General features: G+C 42.2%; 1 long non-coding RNA gene across 1 annotated transcript in view; it reads left to right on the top strand.

Annotated features, from left to right (window-relative positions):
- The first annotated feature begins 8,449 nt into the window (after window positions 1–8,449).
- Window positions 8,450–26,844, top strand: part of LOC118964910 — a 33,104-nt gene continuing 14,709 nt past the window's right edge. Inside the window, exon 1 of the long non-coding RNA XR_005052163.1 lies at window positions 8,450–8,555. This is a non-coding gene — a long non-coding RNA (uncharacterized LOC118964910). The remainder of the gene's footprint in view (window positions 8,556–26,844) is intronic.

Below are 26,844 nucleotides of genomic sequence, written 5' to 3'. Positions count from 1 at the left end.
ACGAAAACCAGATCCAGAGCGCTCAAGACCTCAGACTGGGGCGAAGGTTCAACTTCCAAAAGGACAGCAACCATAAGCACACAGCCAAGACAATGCAGGAGTGGCTTCGGGTTAAGTCTCTGAATGTCCTTGAGTGTCCCAGCCAGAGCCAGGACTTGAACCCCATCAAACATATCTGGAGAGACCTGAAAACAGCTGTGCAGCGACGCTCCCCATCCATCCTGACAGAGCTTGAGAGGATCTGCAGAGGAGAATGGGAGAAACTCGCCAAATACAGGTGTGCCAAGCTTGAAGCGTCATACCCAAGAAGACTTAAGTCTGTAATCACTACCAAAGCTGCTTCAACAATGTACTGAGTAAAGGGTCTGAATACTTATGTAAATGTGATACTTCTGTTTTGTATTTTTAATACATTTGCAAACATTTTTAAAAACCTGTTTTTGCTTTGTCATTATGGGGTATTGTGTGTAGATTAATGAGAGGAATACACTGTATGTGTTTGTGTTGTGTCGGTCTGTGTGTGTGTGTGTGTGTACATATATAGTGTATGTGAATTTACATGTGTTTGTGTGGGAATGTCAATGTAGTGTATGTGAGTGTGTACAGTGTTTGTATATATAGTCTAGTGAGTGTGTGTAGAGTCAGTGCAGATAGTTTGGGTTCCATTATTTGGCTATTTAGCAGTCTTATGGCTTGGGTGTAGAAGCGGCCTCAAAGCCCGTGAGTCCGATAGCCGATGCTCCGGTACCGTTTGCCAGATGGTAGCATAGTGAACAGTCTACGGCTTGGGTGGCTTGAGTCTTTGTCCATTTTTTGGGTCTTCCTTTGACACCGCCTGATATAGAGGTCCTGGATGGCAGGGAACTCGACCCCAGTGATGTACACGGCTGTCCACACCACCCTCTGTAGTGCTTTGCGGTCAAGGGCAGTGCATTTACCATACCAAGCGGTGATTCAGTCAGTCAAGATGATCTCGAGGGTTCAGCTGTAAAACTTTTTGAGGTTCCGAGGGCCCAAGCCAAATCTTTTCAGACTCCTGGGGGGGAAGATGTGCTGCTGTACCCTCACGACTGTGTCGGTGTAACGTGTATGCTAATAAATCGGTAAGCAAGTGAATTTAACAAAGGAGTGAATTTAATAAATAAACTAACATGGAACAAAACAAGAAATATGAATAGCGTACAGACATGCAACATAAACTGAAACAATAACGCGTGGGGAAAGAAACAAAGACAGTGACAGATATAGGGGAGGTAATCAGAAAGGTGATGGAGTCCATGTGAGTCTCAGGTGCGCATAACGATGGTGGCAGGTGTGCGTAATAATGAGTAAATTGACGACAACGAGCGCCAGAGAGGGGGAGAGGGAGTAGACGTGACAGTACCCCCCCTCCCTCCCAAAGGGATAGTACCTAGGACCAGGAGCAGGCCAGTCGCTTCTGCTGAAGCGCGGGAACCTGTAGACCCAGGTGAGGCGTGGGAACCTGTAGACCCAGCTGAAGCGTGGTAACCTGTAGACCCAGCTGAGGCTTGGGAACCTGTAGACCCAGCTGAGGTGTGGGAACTTGTAGAGACAGCTAAGGCGAGGGAACCTGTAGAGCCATCTGACGAGCTAGCTGAGGCATCCCCGGGTAGCCTCGGCAATGGAAGCCTGACGAGCCAAACCGAGGCTTGTGAACCTGTCGAGCCAGCTGAGGCATGAAAGACTGACAAGCCAACTGAGGCATCCCCGGTTGCTTCGGAAGCCGCCCTTGGACCCGACATCACCAGTAAAAAAGCAAAACAAATCCCTGTTGCTTCCCTTTGTCGAGGCGTTATTCTGTAGCGTGTACGCTAATAATCAGGAAAGAAGTACAGGGAGTGAATTTAATAAATAAATGAACGTGGAACAGAACAAAAAACACGAGTAGCATATGGACATGAAACATATAAACAGAAACAATAACACCTGGGGCAAGAACCAAAAGGAGTAACGGATATAGGAGAGGTAATCAGGAAGGTGATGGAGTCCAGGTGAGTCTCATGAGGCGCAGGTGTGTGTAACAATGGTGGCAGGTGTGCGTAATAATGAGTAATCTGGTGACAAGGAGTGCCAGAGAGGGGGAGTGGGAGACAATCTTTGTGTGTGGACCATGTTACGTCCTTAGTGTTGTGGACGCCAAGGAACTTGAACCGCTCGACCCGCTCCACAACAGCCATGTTGATGTGGATGGGGGCGTGCTCTTCCTTCTTTCTCCTATAGTCCATGATCAGGTCCTTGGTCTTACTGACATTGAGGGAGAGGTTCTTGTCCTGGCACTACACATGTAAGTCTCTGACCTCCTCCCTGTATGCTGACTCATCGTCATTGGTGATCATGCGGCAGGCCTACAACCGTCGGTGCCGTCAGCAAAATTGATGATGGTGTTGGAGTCGTGCGTGGCCGTGGGTGAACAGGGGACTAAGCACACACCCCTAAGGGCCCAAGTGTTGAGGGTCAACCTGATGGAGGTGTTGTTGCCCCCTCTCCCCACCTGGGGCAGGCCCGTCAGGAAGTCCAGGATCCAGTTGCTGATGGAGGGGTTCAGGACCCTATCTTGGTAATGAGCTTGGAGGGGAGGATGGTGTTGAACGCTGAGCTGTAGTCTATGAACAGCATTTTCACATAGTTATTTCCCCTCTTGTCCAGGCGGAAGATGGCAGTGTGAAGAGCAATTAAGATTGCGTCATCTGTGGATCTGTTGGGGCGGCATGCAAATTGGATTGCATGGTGTTGATGTGTCTCATGACCAGCCTTTCAAAGCACTTCATAATTAAAGACGTGAGTGCTTCCGGAGCGATAGTCATTTAGGCAGGTTACCTTGGAGTTCTTGGGAACAGAGCCAATGGTGTTCACAGGGATTACAGACTGGGAAAAGAAAAGTACTGTATAAATTATCATATGTTAAAACAGATTGACTACCAGATAATTCAGGAGTAACTTTGATATTCCCTCTTTACATTTAAATGACAAAAAAAAGGGAGATCTTAAAAACAATTGGTGGGTTTATGCTGTCATGCCATTGACTACCATTCATGTTATGGTAAAGAAGTAACATGGGAGGTTTTCTCTCCAAGTTAAACCAGAAAGGACAACCAAATGTTACTAAAGGTATTATTTTCACAATCATAGGCCTATTAGAAATATAAAAAAAAAATGTCCCTTCGTTTTGATTTATGCTTGGGTCTCACGGGGTTAATGCTGAGAAGCATCACGTCCCAATTGTTTAAGTCTATTGATATGAATCAACTCATGATCGAACCCTCATCCTTCCAATTGCAGGGTAGACATTATACACAAGGCGACTGATTTAGCCCACAGACATTAGCCAACAATAATTGGTCTGAAAGCAAATATTTATGCACCCACAGTTCAACTTAATACACCCTTAGGGGGATTGAACACAACTCAATAACATTGATAGAGACCCCTAATTAAACACACCAACCACAGTAGGCGTTATTGATTATAATATTGGGTGCTAAGCCAGCAGTAACAATAAAAACAATTAATACATATTAATGTCTCACGCTGAATCAAGCCAGATCAATAACAGGATTGTGAAATGATTGTCGACCTAGAGCTTTATTTGTACGTAACAAAATGTGGAAAAAGTGAAGGGGTCTGAATACTTTCCGAAGGCACTGTATGTCCAATAGCAGATGGTAGCAGGTGGCCATGTTAGATTGTTAGATAAAAAGTAATCGCCTATCCTGGCCAAGGCTTATAGTTTTCCTCTCTTTCTACATTTGTTTCCTTGTAATGACTGATGACTGAGACATAGTGTGGATTTCCACCACATTGAATTGCATGAAAAAGGTTCTTAAGGATAAGGGTATTGCATTTTGATGATTTTCTGTAGAACTCTACCTATGGCCTGCATTCTGGTCATTAGCTGGACTCTAATACTCTCTTTAATTGCTATTTAGTATTCACTCTTCCTGGGGTCCAAACAGGAATAAAACAATTACAATACAACAAAACAACAGCCTGCATCATAAATAAAACAATACCTCATACAGTACATTATTACATTATTATACAATGGGTGTGTCTAATCCTGGACGCTGATTGGTTAAAACAACATTCCAGACAGTTTCTATTCCACAAGTTACCACCGGCTAAGGCTATGACGTTGAAATGCCTATTTAGTCTGTTCCATCTCACTGTGCAATCCACTGTCTCATCAGCCTAGCCAGACAATACATAAGCTTGATCTCCACTGTAAAAAGCATCTAGACATTATCTCCCATTTCTTTTAGACTAGCAATTGGTTTTCAATAGTGGAGATTTGTATAAAACTTGTGGTCTGTCTCTCTGACATTTGCAAATAAATTTCAATATTGAAATTCGATCTCCAGCTGTCCCTTAGCAAAGAACGTGTAGGGGACGGGAGTTGGGACGAGAATGACAGGCAGCCTTTCTCAGCCAGTCGAAATCATGAATCAGCATCATTTTCATGGACATATACTAAGAAATGTCAATGGAAAACAGTTAAAACGAAACACAATGCAGCTAGTTTGCAGTCTTTCCAGCTTTAGTTTGAAGCGATTGTATTAGCTGTGTTGTTGGCTAGCTCGTTTGCACATTTTCTATGCCAGGTGAAAGCACCCATCATTAGCTCATTCTTATGAATGTATCCAAACACATGCCACTTAAAAACAGCTTAAACGAATGCAAATGCAGCCCCTTTGCTGTTATTCTGGATGCACTGTTTGATGTGACTGTAAATTAGCCGTAGTTGGCTAGCTAGCAAGCAAGGGATAAGAACGTTGCCAGCCAGTATGTCAATAGAACATTTAGAATGAACGAATCAAAATTAGATGAATCAAAATATAGTTTTTAATGAAAATATGTTTACTTCATCTCGGGCCTAACAACACCTGTGCCGATATATCCTCCAAACACCGGCTTCGAGGGCATTATCACTTTTATACAACGGGTTGCCAACATATTCAAATAATGATTGACATATTTTCATTAAAAACGTTATTTTGATTAATTTATTCATACTATTTCATCCTTCCACAAGATATAGTCCCAACACAAATCTAGGGTTGCTACCCGGGCATTATCACTTAAATACACTATTATTACAAATTACAATATTAAATGTACAATAGAGTGTGTGTTAGAGTGTGTGTGCATATGCATATGGATGTGTGTCTCTCTTCACAGTCCACGTTGTGCCGTGAGGTGTTGTTTTTATTCATATTTTACTGCTTGTTTGAATTACTTGATGTGGCCATGGCTATATGTAGTAGTGTGTGTTTCCCAGAGTCTATTCTGGACATGGGGACTGTGAAGAGACATGGCATGTCTTGTGGAGTATGTATGCGTAGGGACAGAGAGTGGTGGAGGAGAGACATGGGGGCAGTGAAACTGGGGAAAAGGTAACTAGGCAACAGGATAGATAATAGACAGTAGCAGCAGCATGTGTGTGTGTGTGTGTGTGTGTGTGTGTGTGTGTGTGTGTGTGTGTGTGTGGATGTGGATGTGTGTGTGTATGGTGTCAGTATGCATGAGTGTGCCTGCGTGTGTGTGTGGCGTCAGTATGCATGTGTGCGCCTGCTATGTGTGTGTGGGCATATATAGTGTGTGCGTGTGCATGTGTTTGTTGGGAGGTCAGTGTACGTATGTGCGAGTGTGTGGGTCCAGTGTGTGTGCATAGAGTCAGTGTAAGAGAGTTAGTGCAAAAAAGTGTCAATGCAGGTCATCCATGTTTACCATTTGATGAGCTATTTAGCATTCTTGTTTAGCAATCTTATGGCTTGGGGGTAGAAGCTGTTTAGGGTCCTGTTGGTTCCAGACTGTGCACTGGTATCGTTTGCCAAGAACAGTCTATGCCTTCGGTGTCTGAAGTCTTTGACCATTTTTGGGGCCTTCTTCTGACACCGCCTGGTGTAGAGGTCGTGGATTGCAGGGGCTCCTCACCAGTGATGTACTGGGCTGTACTCATCACCCTCTGTAGCACCTTGCCTTACCGATGCCATACCAAGCGGTGATGAAGCCAGTCAAGATGCTCTCAATGGTGCAGCTTCCCCCTTTTCAGCCTCCTGAGGGGGAAGTGGCACTGACGTGCCCTCTTCACAACTCTGTGTGTGTTTGATAATTCCTTAGTGATGTGAACACCGATGAACTTGAAGCTCTGAGCCCTTTCCACTACAGCCACATCGATGTGGACAGGGGCTTAATCGCTCCTCCGTTTCCTGTAGTCCACGATCAGCTCATTTGTCTTGCTGGCATTGAAGGAGAGGTTGTGGTCCTGGCACCCCACAGACAGATCTCTGATGTTCTTGGGCAAGGGGACTATGGTGATCTGTTTGAAACAAGTTGGTATTACAAACAGGGTCAGAGGTTGAAAATGTCAGTGAAGACACTTGCCAGCAGGTCAGTGCATACTCTGAGTATGCGTCATGGTGTTCCATCTGGCCCTGCAACCTGTTCAAAGGTCTTACTCACATCGTCTACGGAGAGCGAGATCACACAGTCATCTGGAACAGCTGTTGCATAGTTCAGTGTTGTTTGCCTCGAAGCGAGGCACTTAGCTCATCTGGTGGATTCGCTTCACTGGGCAGCTCGAGGCTGGGTTTCCCTTTCTAATCTGTGATAGTTTGCCAAGGCAGCAGCTACTCTTCCTGGGGTCCAGCAAAATTGAGGCAGTTATACAATTTTAAAAACAATACCACACATTCACAACAGATTTCAAAACACATCAAGTGTGTGCCCTCAGGCCCCTACTCCACCACCACATATCTACAACACAAAATCCATGTGTACATGTATGTTATAGTGTGTGTGTATGCATGTGTCTGTGCATGTGTTTGTGTTGCTTCACAGTCCCCGCTGTACCATACGGTGTATTTTTATCTATTTTTAAATCAGATTTTACTGCTTGCATGAGTTACTTGATGTGAAGTAAAGTTCCATGGCTCTATGCAGTACTGTGCGCCTCCCGTAGTCTGTTCTGGACTTGGGGACTGTAAAGAGACCTCTGGGTGTCCGGGTAGCGCCAGTGGTTCAAACAGACAGCTCGGTGCTTTCAACATGTCAATACATTTCACACATACAGATAGTGATTGAGCCACGAGAGATTGACATGCATATTATTAACGTTAGCTGTCTGTGTACATCCACAGGCCCAGCCGTGCTTCCCTGTTCTGAGCCAATTGCAATTTTCCTAAGACCCTCTTTGTGGCACCTGACCACATAACTGAACAGTAGTCCAGGTGTAACAAAACTAGGGCTTGTAGGACCTGCCTTGTTGACAGTGATATTTTTGTCTTTGTTTACGAGTAGGCCCAGGCAAAATTGCATATGAATGGACAGAGGCTTCTTCGGATTTCCAACTCAAATCAAAGTCTTGATTCTCCCTGAAAAGGCCTATCTGAGATGATAAAAGTATAATTGCATTGTTATCCATGCCAGGTAATTTCCTGTCCAAAGTCACCAGTGTGACGTTTCTCAAACAGCCTCCTTTTTTTAATCAGTGCTGGGTTTTTACCAGCTGGGCTAGTTACAGGCGAGCTGGGGATATGTTTGCATAAAACCACCCAAACGTGTCCCCTTAGACAGAATCCTGTAAAACCATTAAACACGGATGGCTTGTGAACACACATCTAACATGCAGGGTTTTAATATTGTGTGTGCAACACTCATGAAACACCCTCTGTTTCCATTGGAGGTGCGTTCAGAGAACTCATTGAATATGTTTTTTTTTTTTTTTTTTTTTTAACTAGGCAAGTCAGTTAAGAACAAATTCTTATTTACAAGGACGGCCTACCCCGGCCAAACCCTAACCCAGACAACGCTGGGCCAATTGTGCGCCGCCCTATGGGACTCCCAATCACAGTCGGTTTTGATACAGCCCAGGATTGAACTAGGGTCTGTAGTGACACCTCTAGCACTGAGATGCAGTGCCTTAGACCGCTGCATCACCCTAACCCTTTATTGCAGTCTGATGTGTTTAATGTGTTGTCATGTAGAGTAGGCCAGAAGGCTAAACTTGAAAACCTAACCTCTATCAAAGTAAAAACATGGACACAAAAGTTCTTCTGTGCAAGGGTGTTTATTTACAAAGTGATTCCAGAACAAAAACAACAGTACTGGCATCAAACATATACCTAATGGGCCAGCTAAAAACAATGTTACCCCACCCACAGCTCAATCCAAAATGCCTTCCTGTGAACTGAAAGAGAGGCTCCTTTTGTAGGGCTAGCCCCTCCCCTCAGAACACAAATTAATTAGGCAATTACCTATACAAACCTAAATTTTCCATTTAACTAAACATACTAAAGTGTATACATTGCGACACGTTTATGAAACAATATCACAATATAACATTTACAACATTACATCACTACTGACAGTGTCTTTCAATATCCCCATTTACATTAATGAGCCATTCCGGACAGGCACTACAAAGTCAGCCCATTCCCTTAGCTCGGGTTCTTATCCAGCATACCCGGAAGCTACAGAGATGGAGAGAGAGAGGAACAGAACAAAACAAACAACACGCTCATCCACAACATCGATAAGTATAATAAATATTGCTTATATTAAATATGAATACTGACATAAGTGTGAAATGTATGTACTAAGACAGAAGTTAACTTGTGTGTCGACCCACATTGTTAACTTGTCTGATAACGGAGCAGGGAGGAGTGATGAATGTGTGCGTGCGTTAAAGTACCAAATGCTGCCCACGGCCAGTGACGGACTTTTGACTTGTGCTGACTTGTGTTAGTTGGCATGTTGAACAGGCATCTGGTGCTTTTACACCCAATGTGTGTGGTGTGTAACACCTTTTAGACATGCCATGGTTTCACTTTGGGGTCAGTCCGATTTCAATCAGGTGTGTGTGTGTGTGTGTGTGTGTGTGTGTGTGTGTGAGAGTATGCATGCATGTTTGTGTAATCACTTGTCCTATTCCATGTACTGTATGCATGCGTTTACACAGGCAGCCCAATTCTGATATTTATTTGACTAATTGGACCAATCAGATGAGCTTGGAAAAATGTCTGATGTGAAAAGATCTGATGTGATTGGTCAAAAGACCAATTAGTGGAAAACAAGATCAGAATTGGACTGCCTGTGTCAGTCACAAGAGATCTGAGGGTTGTTATTATTATGGTGAATATAAACCATATTTGTGGAACTAAGACCTGCACATTCATACAGAAGACTCATCTGTATGTGTGTGAAGAAACTGTGTGTGTGTGTCATAGGCACATATAGTACAGTACCAGTCAAATGTTTGGACACACCAACTCATTCAAGAGTTTTTCTTTATTTTTACTATTTTCTCATTGTAGAATAGTAGTGACGACATCAACACTATGAAATAACATCTATGGAATCATGTAGTAACCAAAAAACTGTTAAACAAATCCAAATATATTTATGTTTTAGATTCTTAAAGGTAGCCACCCTTTGCCTTGATGACAGCTTTGCACACTCTTGGCATTTCTCCCAACCAGCTTCATGAGGTAGTCACAGTTTTGATGTTCTCACTATTATTCTAAAATTTAGAAAATTGTAAAAATAAATAAAAACCCTTTAATGGGTAGGAATGTCCAAACTTTTGACTGGTACTGTATATACACACACACACACACACACACACACACACACACACACACACACACACACACACACACACACACGTGCAGACAAACGCACACTTTGATCTAACATACTTTGGCAGTCCATTGAATGGAGCATGTCTGCACAAGCCTGATGCTCTTTTTCACCTCCTCTATGTACCCTTTAAGTATTTGTAGGTTCTTACATCCTTGTACTGCAGCGTATAATGATTTATCACACACAGAGGCCTAGTTATGAGTCAGTCGAACACTATAAAAATAACAGATCTGTCACACCCTGATCTGTTTCACCTGTCTTTGTGATTGTCTCCACCCCCCTCTGGGTGTCACCCATCTTCCCCATTATACCTGTGTTCTCTGTTTGTCTGTTGCCAGTGTGTTTTGTTCGTAAAACCTACCAGTGCTTGTTTCCCTGCTCCTGCTTGTTTCCCTGCTCCTGTTTTTTAGTCCTTCCTGGTCTTGACCGTTCTGCCTGCCCTGACCCTGAGACTGCCTGATGTTTTGTACCTTACCCCACTGTTCTGGCAAGCCTTTATCTTTTCTCCTCCTGTCCTCATCCCCTCCATCTACCGCCCTCATCTCCTCTTCTCTCTCTCTCTCCTCCAGCCCTCTCCTCCTGTCCTCCTCTTTATCTATTATCTATTATTATCATTTCCTTCTCACTCCTCTGCCCTCCTCTCTCCCATCCTCATCTCTTTTGACGTCTAGAAGTTGAATTGTTTTCCAGCATGAGATTTGAGTAAACACACCTACAACATTGAAACAGAATCAGAATCTTATTATACAATGTATTCAATTGTTTTATTTCCTCATCAATGTACACACAATACCCCACAATGACAAAGAAAAAACATGTTTTTGGAAATTCTAGCAAATGTATATGAAAAAAACTGGAAACATCACATTTATATAAGTATTCAGACCCTTTACTCAGTACTTTGTTGAAGCACCTTTGGCAGTGATTAGACTCGAGTCTTCGTGGGTATGACGCTTCAAGCTTGGTACACCTGTATTTGGGGAGTTTCTCCCATTCTCCTCTGCAGATCCTCTCAAGCTCTTGCAGGTTGGGGGGGGAGTGTCGCTGCACAGCTATTTTCAGGTCTCTCCAGAGATGTTCGATCGGGTTCAAGTCCAGGTTCTGGCTGGGCCACTCAAGGACATTCAGAGACTTGTCCCAAAGCCACTCCTGCATAGTCTTGGCTGTGTGCTTATGGTCGTTGTACTGTTGGATGGTGAACCTTCACCCCAGTCTGAGGTCCTGAGCGCTCTGGATCAGGTTTCTATCAAGGATCTCTCTGTACTTTGCTCTGTTCATCTTTCCCTCGATCCTGACTAGTCTCCCAGTCCCTGCTACTGAAAAACATCCCATAGCATGATGCTGCCACCACTATGGTTCACTGTAGGGATGGTGCTAGATTTCCTCCAGATGTGACGCTTGACTTTCAGGCCAAAGAGTTGAATCTTGGTTTCATCAGACCAGAGAACCTTGTTTCTCATGGTCAGAGAGTCTTTAGGTGCCTTTTGGCAAACTCCAAGCCGGCTGTCATGTGCCTTTTACTGAGGAGTTGCTTCCGTCTGTCCACTCTACCATTAAGGCCTAATTGGTGGAGTGCTGCAGAGATGGTTGTCCTTCTGGAAGGTTCTCTCATCTCCACAGAGGAACTCTAGAGCTCTGTCACAGTGACCATCGGGTTCTTGGTCACCTCCCTGACCATGGCCCTTCTACCCCGATTGCTCAGTTTGGCTGGGCGGCCAGCTCTAGGAAGAGTCTTGGTGGTTCCAAACCTGTTCCATTTATGAATGATGGAGGCCACTGTGTTATTGGGGAGCTTCAATGCTGCATAATTTTTTGTTACATTTCCCCAGATCACTACCTTGACACAATCCTGTGTCTGAGCTTTATGGACAATCCCTTCGACCTCATGGCTTGGTTTTTGGTTTTTACCTGTTTTCAATGTTTCATTATGGGGTATTGAGTGTAGATTGCTGAGGATTATTTATTGTTTTAATTTAAATTTTTAGAGTAGGCCTGTAAAGTAACAACATTTAATAAGTCAAGTGGTCAAAATGTAATAAGTCCGAAGGCACTGTACATTCTTCTCTCCAACTCATCTTCTGTTATTTTTTCTCTTCTTCTTTTGCACGCACGCACACACGCACACACTCTTTTCAGCAGTTTCAGTGATTCATCCTGGCAAAGTAATTCATACTGGTTATGGTTGCTTCTGCATTCTGTGTGGTTTTTCTCACGGTTTACTGTAGGTGTAAATGAGACTGGTTGAGAGGTGCCATCAGGCAAGTGAGACTAAATTGGTTTTGTAATGTATAGAGAGAAATAAAGAGAGAGGGGAGGAAGACTGAGGAGGAATGTGCGTGTAGATATGTGTTTTTGTGTTGTGTGCTGCCGAAGAACACTGTTCACAACCGAGGAAAGTCACTTAAACTAACATCTTGAACCTTCTAAACTCCCTCTCCTCATTGCGCTGAGTTGATGTGTGTCGCTCCCAACACCTATCTCTGTGTCTCATCACATTCTCCTAACTAATACAGAGAAGTGGAAGAGTGAAAGAGATTAATATAATGTTGTCCTAGCCATCAATATCCTGTCCCGTCTCTTAACTCCTCTCTGTGGCAATATCCAAATGCATCTGTTGCAGTTTTGCTGAGATGAGATTACATTTGGTGGTAATGGGATGCCATTCTGTAAGCAGAGATAAATTACCATCTGTTTCTCTCCTACTTTCTTTCTCTTCTCATTATGGTGGTGGCAGGTAGCCTAGTGGTTAGAACTCTGGGCCAGTAACCAAAAGGTTGCTGGATCAAATCACTGAGTTGACAAGGTGAAAATCTGTTGTTCTGCCCCTGAACAAGACAGTCAACCAACTGTTCCTTGGTAGGCCATCATTGTACATACGAATTTGTTCTTAAATGACTTGCCTAAACAACTGTTCCCCTCTTCTCTCACCATATATCACCCCGTCTCTCCATCCTCTCTTTTTCTTGTGTATACCGTCTATCTTCTTCCATTCTGTCTCCAGGTCTCTCTCTATCTCACCCTTTCCCTCTTTCACTCACTCTCTCTCACCTCCTCCCTTCCCCACCCTCTCATCTGTCTCTCCTCTTTCATCACACCCCACAACTCCACTGTGTATTGCTGTGAAAAATTGCATTCCACCTGATGCAATCTCTAGTTGCAATAGTTTGTATTGGACACTGTGTTGTTTTGGATAATGTGATGACCCAGCCATCTACAATGCTATGGTTTGTGTGTGTGTGTTCTTTTGGATGCGTAAAACCGAGACCCATGTCATACAGGGACACAGTGGTGGGCTGCAGTATACTGTACCACTGCTCCGCTCACGAGCAGAGGGCAGCAAGACACCTACGTTACCCAGACTGCCTGTGGGCTGTGTAGGCAGCAGCACTGTTTGATAATGCACTCTTTAATTCATTCATAAACTTTTATTCTCATTTAACAACAGTAACAGATTGTCTGGAGAATGTCAACACGGTAGCACATTATTTCGACCTAAGAGGCATTAGAAGAAGACAAAAAATGATTTTTACCAATTGAACAACATCTAGTGCAGGATAAATCAATGTTAGACGTTACATAGTTGGCCCTAAATGGATGTAGCATTTCATTTTATGGGTTGGCTACTAACCCAGTGCTTTATACTTCAATACAGATAATAATACGATTAGGCTATATTTTTATATTAAAAATCAAGTCTGAGATTTCCAGTCATTCCAATTAAGACTTGTAAATGTGGAAATATAGATTTGTAAAAAAAACACCTAAACATAAAGCCAAAACGAAGGGCTTTTTAACCTCCTCTGTTGCTTATGTTATTGTTTTTAAAGGGATAGTTGACCCGAATTACAAAATGACATATTGTTCAGGTTTCCTGGATATTATGAAAGGTGTCCCGTGATTCTGGGTCCTGTACTTTTTACATTAACAATATTGACTTGTCTTTAAAGTACTGTAACCTGCACTTGTATGCAGACGATACTGTTGTGTATGCTATTGCCGCCACGGTTGACCAGACTCTATCTGAACTACAGTCTGCCTTCATTGTATTACAGAAAAACTTTATTGACCTGAAATTAGTATTGAATACAGGTAAAAACTAAGTATGTTTATCTCTAGACCACATAAAAATAACTGAGTTAAGCATATGTACTTTGGATGGTGTCCATATTGATCGTGTCCCTGTCTTTTAAAAACATATTGATGAATTAGTTAAGAAGCTGATAATGAAAATGGGCTTCTTCTATACTGTAGGTCCTGTCTCTCGCTAAATAGTAGAATGCAGATTATTCAGTCGACGTTCCTATCAGTCCTCGACTACGGTGACATCATCTATATTAACAAAACTGCCACTTCATTAAAGCCGTTGGTATGATGACGCCGACAGAGATGGTCACCCCACTTCGCGTTCTTAGGAAACATATGCAGTATTTAGTTTTTTTAATGTATTATTTCTTACACTGATACCCCAGAAATCTTAAGTCTTATTACATACAGCCGGGAAGAACAATTGGATATAAGAGCAATGTCAACTTACCAACATTACGACCAGGAATACGACTTTCCCGAAGCGGATCCTCTGTTTGGTCCACCACCCAGGACAATGGATCGGATCCCAGTAGGCGACCCAAAACAACGGCGCCGCAGAAGGGGCATCGCTCACTGCTCCCGAGTATACTACTCGCCAATGTCTAGTCTCTTGATAACAAGGTAGACGAAATGCGAGCATGGGTTGCCTTCCAGAGAGACATCAGAGATTGTAACATTCTCTGTTTCACAGAAACATGGCTCACTCGGGATATGTTATCAGAGTCGGTACAGCCACCCAGTTTCTTCACGCATCGCACCGACAGAAACAAATCTCTCTGGTGAGAAGAAGGGTGGGGGTGTATGCCTTATGATTAACGAGTCGTGGTGTGATCATAACAACATATAGGAACTCAAGTCCTTTTGTTCACCTGACCTTGAATTCCTTACAATCAAATGCCGACCGCATTATCTAGTTAGAGAATTCTCTTCAATTATAATCACTGCCGTGTATACACCCCCCTCCAAGCCGACACCTCGACGGCCCTGAAAGAACTTCATTAGACTCTATGTAAACCATATATCCTGAGGCTGCATTTATTGTAGCTGGGGATTTTAACGAAGCTAATCTGATAACAAAGCTCCCTAAATTTTATCTAGCAGCATTCTGGGCTGGCAGCATTCTGGATCATTGCTACTCTAACTTCCGCGACTCATACAAAGCACTCCCTCGTCCTTCTTTCGGCAAATCTGAGTACGACTGTCAGGTTCTCCCTAGGAGAGGTGAGTGTGGAGTCAGGCGCAGGAGAGTGAGAATTGCAGGATGGGCGTTTAATTATAAGTCCAATAAAGAACAGGCACAGGACCACAACATCAGCCACAAAACAACAGGAACGCAGTCCAGAAAACCACCTGTTCAACAGAACAAACCAAACGCAACCCAAACAAATGTCAGATACACAAACAATTCCGAACAAAACCTAAAAGGTAGGGCGAGATTAAATACCCCACAATTAACCTAAACTCGACAAGACAGACAAAACCAAACGAAAAGGGATCGGTGGCAGCTAGTAGACCGGCGGTGACGACCGCCGAGTGCCGCCTGAACAGGGAGAGGAGCCACCTTCGGTGGAAGTCGTGACAACGACTCCATTTTGTTGCTCCCAGCCTATAGAAAGAACCTAAAACAGGAAACGCCCGTACTAAGGTCTGTTAAACGCTGGTCCGACCAATTGGATTCCTCCCTTCAAGATTGCTTCGATCATGTGGACTGGGATATGTTCCGGATAGCCTCAGACAACAACATTGAGTTTATTAGCAAGTGCATCGGTGATGTTGTACCCATGGTGACTATTAAAACCTTCCCCAACCAGAAACTGTGGATTGATGGTAGCATTCGCACAAAACTAAAAGCACAAACCACTGCTTTTAATCATTTAAAAAAAAAAAATGTTTCCTTTCACCTTTATTTAACCAGGTAGGCTAGCTGAGAACAAGTTCTCATTTACAACTGCGACCTGACCAAGATAAATCAAACCTTATACACACTTGTGCGCAACAGCGCCTCTTCAACTTCAGGAAACTGAAGAAATTTGGCTTGTCACCGTAAACACTCACAAACTTTTACCGATGCACAATCGAGAGCATCCTGTCGGGCTGTATCACCGCCTGGTACAGCAACCGTAAGGCTCTCCAGAGGGTAGAGAGGTCTGCACAACGCATCACTGGGGGCAAACTACCTGCCCCTCAGGACACCAACACCACCCGATGTCACAGGAAGGCCAAAAAGAGCATCAAGGCCAACAACCACCCGAGCCACTGCCTGTTCACCCCACTATCATCCAGAAGGCGAGGTCAGTAGAGGTGAATCAAAGCTGGGACCGAGAGACTGAAAAATAACTTCTATCTCAAGGCCATCAGACTGTTAAACAGCCACCACTAACATTGAGTGGCTGCTGCCAACATACTGACTCCATCTCTAGCCATTTTAATAATAACAAATGTGATGTAATAAATGTATCACTAGTCACTTTAAACAATGCCACTTTATATAATGTTTACATACCCTACATTACTCGTCTCATATGTGTATACTGTACTCTATACCATCTACTGCATCTTGCCTATGCCGCACGGCCACCGCTCATCCATATAATTAATTATATGTACATATTCTTATCCATTCCTTTACACTTGCTAGTTGTTGTGAAGTTGTTGTTGTAGTTGTGAAATTGTTAGATTACTTGTTAGACATTACTGCACGTGTCGGAACTAGAAGCACAAGCATTTCGCTACACTCACATTAACATCTGCTAACCATGTGTATGTGACCAATCAAATTTGATTTGTTCTATGCATTTTCTAATAGCACACTGCGCTGTTTTACGGGCGATAATTTTAGTACTCATCACTGCATCCTCTACCAGAATGTCGGTCGGCCCTCTTTGATGTCACGTAGGTTGATGCATTGTTATGTTTTAATTTATAAAGCCCTTTTACAAAAAAAGTCCCACTGTACCTAACATCTTTACTAAACTTTAGACATGCGAGTTATCACACCCGGTCTCAGGGACGGTTAACTCTGGAAATTCCTTTGGTCTCTACTGAGTTAGGTAAATCAGCTTTTACTTTTCTTGCACTTTATTTGTAGGAACAATCTTCAAAATGTTCTTAAATGTGATGTTTCGGTGCCTCTAGGGTAATTCAGAATGCTGATTTGAGGACCATATTACTGATGAATGTGTTGGTTTTTTATGACCATGTGGTTCTTTCTGGTTACATTTCATAGTTATATTGATGTCTGTATTTTCTGTAATTTATGTAATGCAGGGCTCATCTGTTAAAGAGACCTTGGTCTCAGTATGACTCCCTGATAAATAAATAAATATTTCCCTACCCTGTAAGCAGGAAAATGCTACTATCGGTATGAATTGGATTTGTACCACAAATGCTAAATGTTAGCATGTCGAAATAGTTCCAGGGAAATTAAACCAAAGCATGGATTGCTGTCATACCATGTCCATAAACTGCTTGCAGGTAAGGAAACCAATGTGTAATTTTTCTATCTGGGTGAACTATCCCTTTAATGGAAGACTGATTGGGCCAATTGAATGGTTGAAAAATAAATGCTGCTCTCATGCAATCAGAGACATTTGGTGTGTCACCATGGGGAAAGGGAAAGGGGGATACCTGGTCAGTTGTACAACTGAATGCCTTCAACTGAAATGTGTCTTCTGCATTTAACCCAACCCCTCTGAATCAGGTCTCCAACTTATAGTTAGACTCACTCAAGCGGAACAAACTTCAACTTTTTCAATGCTGATTTGAATGTCATGGAGAAAACTAATGTATTTTTTCACAACCATCCTTTTTGAATTTGAAAGTAACCCTAGAAGTAATCATCTAGTTTTACAAAATATATTTGTTTTTTTGCTGGTAACATACCGGATTACAGTTAGTTTCTTGGTAATTAGTTACATGTAACTGAGTATATGTAATCCGTTACTCCCCAACCCTGATGACTTAATGACATGGTATTTTAATTTAGCAACTGTACCTTCACTCTTATTAGTTCCATCTTCTGTCTTTAATGAACTATAAAGCTACTTCATATGAGAACAAAAGCATGTCTGCACAATGTCAGCAATTACAGTGCACCTTAACTCTTGTGTCAAACAATCTTCCATTTTTTGTTAATTGATCAAGTTATATTATTATCTAAAAACTGTTTGTGAGAAAAACACCCAACTTGTCTAGAAACGGTCAGCAGTTGTGTCCCTTCACTCTCTTTCATTCCCTACCATCCTATGTTTTCAGTGAACTAATCAAGTTTTACTTCCATAAAACAGCTGTGTGAAAACCAAAAACTTCTCTAAGCATGCCAGAATTCTAACGGTTACAGTCTAGCTCCACGGAACTGCACTCGTTTCACTGTTTTTACTCAGAGCTGTGAGAGTGAGCTAATCTAACGTAGTGGGATTGTGATTGGAGCAGCGGTCAGTGTTTCTCTTTCTGGTAACTAGGAGCCGGGAGCGATCAGAGTTCTCCTGCTGCCCACTCCACAGAAGCATGCCTTTTATCTGCTTGCCTGAGTGTGATAGTCTCTGACGGAATCCAAAGACAACATCACAATGGAGCTAAGCACTGTACTGTGAGGACACGGTTTGGAGATGTGTGTGTGTGTTCAACGTGTGTGTGTATTTTAAGTTGTGCGTAAGGTACAGTAAATGTGTGTTCAGTTCACTGCTAATGTGCTGAATCAATCCCCTAGCTTCCTTCTCCTCCCCCTGCAGGTGTACCCTGTCCCCCCTTGTCCCCCTCTTGCCCCCCTGTCTGGTGGGACGTTCCGGTTGAGCAACCTGTCCAGATGGGCCGGTTGGGTAGAGGACAATGTCCACTGATCCTGTTCCTCAGTCCTGACCCTCTCCACTGAAGCTGTGACAGAGACTCAGGAGGGTCAGAGATCTTAGCAGGGAAACAAGGATAAAACTCAATGTTTGCACTAAGATATGTCTTTTAAACTTATGATTTAATTCAGTTCACATGCTCATGGCCACAAGCAGAACATTTTCATAAATTGTTATCAGTTAGTGAAAAGAGGGATAATTCCAGTAATGGATTGGTTATCTCCAAACTCTGAGGTCATAAGAGGACTGTGCAATACGTTACATTTTACTCAAATTATAAATGCAGTCACAAGACTCCATCCCCTAGACATCTCGAAGTCAACACTTATTGATGTTATTCTAACAAACAATCCGCATAAATACTCAGCCGTTGGTATTTTCGCTAACGATTTAAGTGATCATTGTGCAGTTGCTTGTATTAGAGACACCAACATCCCCATGAATGCTAACACGAACTCCTCTGGTCTTCCGCTGAAATTGACCTCAAATTGAATGTATGTGACTGACAAGAATAATCTGCTTGACATGTTTAATGAGCATTTTGCTAAAGCTGGGCATTTATTTGATAATGAACTCCCTCCTAACATCTCAAATGAGGCTGTGAGTGAAATTGCCGCATGCCGGCCTGTGGTTCATCCATTTCATTTTGCCGAGATTGAGCTTTCAGAAGTTGTAAAGGAACTCAAATCTATTGATATTAAGAAAGCAGCTGGCCCCGATGGATTAAACCCATATTTTCTCAAAATTGGTGCAGAGATCATTGCTGCCCCTTTCACTCACATATTAAATATTTAATTGGCGAGTAATACCATTCCAAAAGTCTGGAAAGCAGCCTATGTCATGCCTTTACATAAAGGTGGAGATCCGTCCCAGTTGGATAACTGTCATCCCATATCTAAACTGTCTGCAGTGGCAAAAGTTTTGGAAAATCTTGTGAACTCACAATTGAAAGACTTTCTTTATAATAACTCAGTTTTATCTGTTCCAGTTGGGTTTTAGAGCCAAGCATAGTACAATTATTGCTATAAGTAAGGTTGTAGGTAATATTGTAGATGCTCAAGACAAAAATAATCACTGGGTTTCACTTTTTATTAACTTATCGAAGGCCTTCAACAGTTGACCATGCCCTGCTGTTGAATAGACTAAAAAAGGTTGGTTTAAGTGTTGATGCATTGGATTGGTTCCAAAACTACCTTTCTGACAACAGTGTGTAGCTCAGGAGGGTGTGAAATCTGTGTTTCAAAGGCTTACAAAAGGAGTTCCCCAGGGCTCAATTTTAGGTCTGATCCTTTTTAACACTGTTTATAAATGATATAGGAAGACTGTTGACTGCAAACCTCCATCTGTATGCTGATGACGCAATTATTTATTCTAGCGCATCTAATATTGAGAAGGCTTTTCCGGACTTACAGTTGGCCTTTGTCATTCAAAGGCACCTTTTCCAATTGAAACTTGTGCTTAATGAAAGGAAAACCAAGTTTATGGTTTTCTCTTCCCTGAAAGTAAACAGATGGAGTCACTTGCCAATTTTAACTATAACCGACCAGCAAATTGATAGGGTCACCTATAAGTATTTGGGGATTTGGTTAGATGAAAATTTGAATTTAAAATGGCACATTGATAACTTGACCAAGAAACTGAAGTTGAAATGGGGTTTCTATGATGGGACAACTCCCTTTGTATCTCTGTTCTTTACTGACCAGATCAGTCAGTCAATATAGTCTTCGTTCACAGTCGCTGCTGTCCTTGTCTGTTCCTAAGGCTAGAACTGAGATGGGGAAAAAATATTTTGTGTGTATTCTGTATTTTTATGTAATGTTTTAAGGACATGCTGCTATTTCTGTTTTTTCATCTTGCCAGGTCGCCCTCGCAAAATAGGTGTTTAAACTCAATGGGTTTAAACAAAAATAAAATAAAAATAGCAGATACTAAGTTTTGTTACTGTTACCTGTTCTCGTGTTTTTCTTTCTTTTGACAGTATTTTCTATTGACAGGCAGGCGCACACACCATATAATCAACTAGCCGGTGTTGTTTATCTAGGTAGCTGTGACAAGATTGTGTTTAGAGGTAGGTGAAGGAGTCAGGCGCAGGAGAGCAGAGATGTCCGAGATGCGTATTTTAAAAGTCCACAAACTTAAAGGTCAGGTACAATTCCAAAATAAAACGCCCTCGACAACAGAGAAACCCATTACTCATGAAAGGAGGAAAAAAAGCTCCTAAAATTATACACACTCAGTATAAATACGTGAAAACAAAATAGGCACAACATCACATGAATAATCCTGCGCAAACCTAGGCAGGCAACAGGGGTAATTATACACAGAAATTAAAGGCAAATGAAACCAGGTGTGAAAGAACCAAAGACAAAACAAACAGAAAAGGATCGGTGATGGCTAGTAGGCCGGTGACGCCGAGCGCCGCCCGAACAGGAAGAGGACCTGCCTTCGGTGGAAGTCGTGACAGTAGCTAATTATGAATTCACTTAATTTGCACACAGAGATCAACACTGGATATGGCCCACAAAATGAAATATTTTGTTACTTTTGCCAAGAAATTAAATTAACTGGTATTACATGCCACATACCAATCATTTGTTAAGTTATGGAAATGTTTATTTTTCTCATCTACAGTGCCTTGCGAAAGTATTCGGCCCCCTTGAACTTTGCGACGTTTTGACACATTTCAGGCTTCAAACATGAAGATATAAAACTGTATTTTTTTGTGAAGAATCAACAACAAGTGGGACACAATCATGAAGTGGAACAACATTTATTGGATATTTCAAACTTTTTTAACAAATCAAAAACTGAAAATTTGGCGTGCAAAATTATTCAGCCCCCTTAAGTTAATACTTTGTAGCGCCACCTTTTGCTGCGATTACAGCTGGAAGTCGCTTGGGGTATGTCTCTATCAGTTTTGCACATCGAGAGACTGACATTTTTTCCCATTCCTCCTTGCAAAACAGCTCGAGCTCAGTGAGGTTGGATGGAGAGCATTTGTGAACAGCAGTTTTCAGTTCTTTCCACAGATTCTCGATTGGATTCAGGTCTGGACTTTGACTTGGCCATTCTAACACCTGGATATGTTTATTTTTGAACCATTCCATTGTAGATTTTGCTTTACGTTTTGGATCATTGTCTTGTTGGAAGACAAATCTCTGTCCCAGTCTCAGGTCTTTTGCAGACTCCATCAGGTTTTCTTCCAGAATGGTCCTGTATTTGGCTCCATCCGTCTTCCCATCAATTATAACCATCTTCCCTGTCTCTGCTGAAGAAAAGCAGGCCCAAACCATGATGCTGCCACCACCATGTTTGACAGTGGGGATGGTGTGTTCAGCTGTGTTGCTTTTACGCCAAACATAACGTTTTGCATTGTTGCCAAAAAGTTCAATTTTGGTTTCATCTGACCAGAGCACCTTCTTCCACATGTTTGGTGTGTCTCCCAGATGGCTTGTGGCAAACTTTAAACAACACTTTTTATGGATATCTTTAAGAAATGGCTGGTAGTGAACGCTGTTACCATTATCGCAATATTTTTTTTTTTCTCCAAAAATGAAAATATGAAGCAGACAAATCATCTTTGGTCCTTTAAAAACCTGCTGTATGTAAAGTGTTGTGTGCTATAGCTTGGAAAATAAATACATGTGATTCTGGATGACAATATATAACATTTGTTTCCAACATTAGGACTGTTTTGCTAACGAAGCAAAATCAGCTTCATGTTTGGTTTCCTTGTCACATCACTAGAGAGTATCGCAATACTGATATCATCCCGACTAGTTGATACTGTATCTCTCCAGTCTCGCTGACAACAGCGTATGAAGGTCACAGCAAACACTGGGGCATGCCAGTAAAGCCACTACACAACACAACACTAAACAATACATCAATTGCACTATGACGGTGACAAACGGTGCCCACAAACTGTTAGGGCCTAAATAAAGCTGTCCCAACAGCAGTTCCAACATCTTACCACTGCTACACATGGCTATCAGTGGAGCCTTGTCTGGCAGCAAAACAGTTCATTCATCCTCATTTACTGCCTTTTAAAAAACATAATGGATATGCAGTGGTGGAAAAAGTACCCGATTGTCATACTTGAGTAAAAGTAAAGATACCTGACTAGAAAATGACTCAAGTAAAAGTGAAAGTCATCCAGCAAAATACTACTTGAGTAAAAGTCTAAAAGTGTTTTGATTTTAAATATACTTAAATATCAAAAGTAAATGTAATTTCTAAAATATACTTAAGAATCAAAAGTAAAAGTATAACTCAATTGAGAGTCCTTAATAAGTAAACCAGACTGCACCATTTTCAATTTTTTTGTATTATTTGCGGATAGCAGGAGCATACTCTAACACTCAGACATAATTTACAAATGAAGCATTTGTGTTTAATGAGTCCGTCAGATCAGACTCCAGATGCCAGGAATGTTATCTTGATATGTGCGTTGAATTGGACCATCTTCCTATCCTACTAAGCATTCAAAATGTAACTTGTACTTTTGGGTGTAAGAGAAAATGTATGGAGTAAAAAGTACATTATTTCCTTTAGGAATGTAGTAAAGTAAAAGTTATCAAAAAAATATAAAAAGTAAAGTACAGATATCCCAAAAAATGACTTAAGTAGTACTTTAAAGTATATTTAAGTACTTTACACCACTGCTGATATGGCTGACTTGCTTAAACAAATGTGGTTTCTAATGACAACTGAGATGTACAAATTATGGCGTAAGGGGACGACAAGCGGATAAGAGGCAATCCGTCATTTCGACTAAGACATTAATGAGCGAGTTAGGACGGACGTACACTACCAGTCAAACGTTTTAGAATACCTACTTATTCAAGGGTGTGCAAAGCTGTCATCAAGGCAAAGGGTGGCTATTTGAAGAAAATATTTTTTATATAAAATAGTGTTTAACACTATTTTTGTTACTACAGTACATGATTACATATGTGTTATTTGATAGTTTTGATGTCTTCACTATTATTCTACAATGTAGAAAATAGTAAAAATAAAGAAAAACCCTTGAATGAGTAGGTGTTCTAAAACTTTGGACCGGTAGTGTAGTCAATATAACTTTTGTTTAGCACTTTTGAAATGTCCAGCGACAGAATTCAGAACATGGGCTGTTCTTACAGTGTTCTCACAAACAGCTTATTACACAACATACACTTTAGTATTTAATTCTTAGCTACGGTATACATATCTCCCTGGCATATTACATCATTTATGCATCAGCATACAATACATATTTGGACTCACAGTGGTCCATCGTGGGCAAATTTTGTCATCAAAGTCTGGCATTCTCTGCAATTATGGTGCTTTCAACACAACTTGTTTTTTTCCAAGGTTGAATAATGATGACGTCATTGATCTTCAGGGCGTAGCTCAGGTCGTAGCTCAGTTGTCTTGAACTCACTGATGTCAAGTTTTCGCCGTTCCGAGTTAACAGTTTTGAGCGCGGCACAAATCATGCTTCATTGACTGCATGGCCAATGTTGAATGTTTATCATTTTTAAAGAGAAAAGAGCCCTTTAATCCCAAATTTGGGACCACACGACCACTGTCACTGATTCCTTCCAAACCAACCATTGTTGAATTTGCGATTTCCAACTTGCGTAATGCTTATGTCCAGTGGCCGATGAGGACCGATACGTTTTATTTATGATTTCTCTCCTTTATTTATTTTCATATGACAAGGATTTAAAAGGATTTGCCAGTAGATTGTCGACTTGATTCATGATGATGACTGCTAGCTAAGATTTGGAAAGTATGATGTTGACATGATCAGTCCAATCTAAGCTACTGTACATAAAGTGGTTTGACGTCATTTTATCTGTGTCGACTGACCTTCAGCCTTCTTGGATAGGCACTTCTAATGTAACTCTATGGCAGCACCCAAGGGGCTAGAATTTTCTATGTCTAACCTTATACTTGGCGGTGACGTAGTGTCCCCACGAGTGACAGAACACTGAACCAATCACGGCACAAAACTCCATATTTTCTGCTGGCTTGCCCCACCACCACAGAAAGCACTGAGCTAGGCTGAAACACCTGCACTTTGAAGCGACCTTACTCAAGAAAACAAAAAAGAGACCATGTTTGTATGCAGCTGTATTAACTCAATGCTATATATATTTTTTCACATCGTTTGCAAACTGACATGTGAAATGTCTTTATGCCAAAATAACATGCAGGTGGGGCTCAAAACAATGTGGGTCTCAAAACATGAACGACAGATTCCCACTGATTATGAGCCGTCCTCCTCTCAGCAGCCTCCTGTGGTATAGTCCCAACCTTAGACCAACCTCTGATTTTCTAAAGACAAGGCATACTCAATCAATGCCTAATGATCAGCTTCACTCAGTAAACCTGTGATGGAGACTGGATCAGACACTCTAAATCAATCCTCATTGAACACTTGATTAGGCATAGACTAGCTAGTTCTAATTGCACAGTTGCACAAGTAAATCAGTTATTTTCTACCCCATGCCCGATTAGTGCGCTACTTTTGACCAGAGCTCTGTAGGGGCTCCGGTTAAAAGTAATTAACTATAGTGAATAGGATTACACTTGAGACTCAGCCTCAGTCCCACTCCTACTGTATGTTGGGCCGTGACAATGTGTCTGCTTCCCTTCCCTTCCCCTCCACCTCTAGGGCACAGTGAGACAGCGGGGCTGCTGCTGGGAAGCGGTAGTCTAGTGGGGAGTTGGCATAATCAGCACATACTGGATCACAATGTCTGCAGAGTCTGAGACGCACTGAGAGGAGAGAAAATAAGAAAGACCACAGTGGGGAGTGGAGGAACCACTTTCGCTGTTGTATAATGCAATAGGGCAATGCTCACATAATACCCAACACACATGGGTAGGAGAAGAAGGCATCACCTTCAGATACTCACAGTGTGGTTAGAGCAGTCAGAAGCAGTGTGTGTGTGTGGGAGGAATGCATGGGCGAGAAGGGGAGAGGGAGAAAGGGAGAGAGATTGGGGAGAGGAGAGAGAGAGAGTGAACAAGACAGAATGAGAAATCGAGAGTGAAAGTCAGAAATGGAATGGGAGAGAGTTTTCGTGTGTTGAATGTGATTTAACAGAAAATCCCCCACAGGGACCTGATAGGTGTAAGCCTTAGGAAGATTGTCTAGGTTTCAGCTGTCTGGATGTTGCTGTTTTCTATAGCAGGCTACAGTCCATCCACTATTCTCTCGAATAACCTTTTTTTTACTGCATCTCCATATTTACTGTGTATAACCTGTCTCAATTAGGATCCACACAAATCCCTGGCATTGGGACAGCAGAAACACTCTCCCTTTCTCTCTCTCTTTCCTTTTGTCTGGGACACCTCTCGTTTGCCAGGCTATGGGGAGGAGATGGAGAGAATGAAGAAGTAGAAGACAAAAGGTTTACAGAGAGGGATGAAGGGATGAAGAAAGATTATTTGTGCTGGTAAGCAATCAGTCCTCAGGGCAAAGGTCAGGCAGGAGCTGATGAGTGTGAGAATGAACTGATATGGGCCCTGGACTGAGAAATGTAGGTGGAGCTAGGTAGAGATGTTTATATAATCAACACAATTTCTCACTACATCTAGAGGGAGGATTCCCAGGGCTTTAGCTGGTCTCATTGTTTTTGTGATTGCTCAAGGACATCTACAGCAACCTAGCCTAGGTATTTAGCCCACTGGGCAAAAACTGGTTGAATCCACGTTGTTTCCACATCATTTCAACAAAATAATCACTGACCATCTCGAATTCCACCGTACCTTCTCCGCTGTGCAATCTGGTTTCCGGGCCGGTCACGGGTGCACCTCAGCCACGCTAAAGGTACTAAAAGATATCATAACTGCCATCGATAAAAGACAGTACTGTGCAGCTGTCTTCATCGACCTGGCCAAGGCTTTCGACTCTGTCAATCACCATATTCTTATCGGCAGACTCAGTAGCCTCGGTTTTTCTAATGACTGCCTTGCCTGGTTCACCAACTACTTTGCAGACAGAGTTCAGTGTGTCAAATCATAGGGCATGTTGTCCGCTCCTCTGGCAGCCTCTATGGGGGTGCCACAGGGTTCAATTCTCAGGCCAACTCTTTTCGCTGTATATATCAATAATGTTGCTCTTGCTGCTGGCGATTCCCTGATCCACCTCTACGCAGACGACACCATGCTGTATACTTCTGGCCCTTCCTTGGACACTGTGCTATCTAACCTCCAAATGAGCTTCAATGCCATACAACACTCCTTCCGTGGCCTCCAACTG

This window comes from Oncorhynchus mykiss, chromosome 6, assembly GCF_013265735.2.
Source record: "Oncorhynchus mykiss isolate Arlee chromosome 6, USDA_OmykA_1.1, whole genome shotgun sequence".
Lineage (NCBI taxonomy): Eukaryota > Metazoa > Chordata > Actinopteri > Salmoniformes > Salmonidae > Oncorhynchus > Oncorhynchus mykiss.
This window is presented reverse-complemented; position numbering and strand designations above follow the sequence as displayed.